Here is a 1,431-nt window from a genome sequence, read left to right on the forward strand (position 1 = left end):
ATGTATGTTTATTTATGTATATATATATATATGTGTGTGTGTGTGTGTGTGTGTGTGTGTGTGTGTGTATTAGTATATATGTATGTATGTATGTATGTATGTATGTATGTATGTATGTATATCATTTCTATTTCTGTAAATACAGAGATTTACTTATAAATATCTGAAGGCAAGTAGATCAACAACATGGCATGCTAAGATAGCATTGATTTTCAACCGAAAGCCACATACATTTTTGCTTTGTAATAATGATATTTGCTTGGTGTTTTGGTGTTGAAAAAAATATGCAGGGTAGCTTGAGATGTGCAATATAAACAGTATAGTTGGTTGTAATTTGTGTGCAAGCTCCTGTGGGACAGAAAATATATAAAAATATTCTAGTTCATAATTGGCATCCGACAACAACAACATCAATACTACCACACTAGTCACGCTACTGCTGTATCATCGTTATTGTCATTGTCATCCTCCTCCTCCTCATCATCATCATCATTAACATTTCATTCAGAATTAGAACCAAAAAAGACTGGTGTATGCCTTGTAAATCATCAGACTATTCTCAGTTGCTTCAAAGTGTTGTTTAGAAAAAGCTGAATGTTGTTGTGATGATGATGATGATGATAATGGTGATGGTGGTGATGATATATATATATATATATATATATACACACACATATACACATACACACACACATATATATATGGTCTGGCTGTATGATTAAGAGGCTTGCTTTGCAACCATGTTCTCTTGGGTTCAAACCTACTATGTGACACTTGGGGCGAGTGTATTGCTTGTGAACAAATCTGGCAGACAGGAATGTATATTTGTTCCCTGCTGCCACCAGTTAACAACCAGTGTTGGTTTGTTCATGTCCCTGCAACTTAGCAGTCTGACAAAAGAGTCTGATAGAATAAGTACCAGACTGTAAAATCTATGTACTGGAGTCAATTTGTTCAACTAAAACCCTTCAAAGTTCAATGACTGAAACAAATAAAAGATATGTATATATAAATGTATGTGTGTGTGTATGTGTGAGTGTGTATATGTGTATGTATGTATGTATGTATCATATATATATTTATACATACATACATACATACATACACACACACACACATATATATATATTCTTTTATTTTTTCTTCCCTTTAACCCTCCAACGCGGAGTATAGGCCACTTATAATTAAACTCCATGTCGCATAAATTTTCGCTTCTGTACTTATACTCTGCCTTTTGTGTTGATCTATGCCACAAGTTCTTAGGCCTACCCCTCTTTCTATATCCATCCAGATTCCACTGCAAAGCACTTTTCGCTGCATTTGGTGTGTTGTTTCTAATTGTGCTACCAATCCACTTCCACTTTTTCTTAAATATTTGCTCCCTAATCGAAACTTGATTCGTTCTTTGCCATAGCTCCATATTGCTTATGT

The 1,431-nt window shown here is 34.4% G+C and overlaps 1 protein-coding gene across 3 annotated transcripts in view; it reads right to left on the reverse strand.

Annotated features, from left to right (window-relative positions):
• The window catches only part of LOC106868150 (protein mono-ADP-ribosyltransferase PARP6), a 189,197-nt gene that overhangs the window by 102,666 nt on the left and 85,100 nt on the right, over positions 1 to 1,431 (reverse strand). The window lies entirely within an intron of this gene.

Source organism: Octopus bimaculoides, chromosome 3, assembly GCF_001194135.2.
Source record: "Octopus bimaculoides isolate UCB-OBI-ISO-001 chromosome 3, ASM119413v2, whole genome shotgun sequence".
Lineage (NCBI taxonomy): Eukaryota > Metazoa > Mollusca > Cephalopoda > Octopoda > Octopodidae > Octopus > Octopus bimaculoides.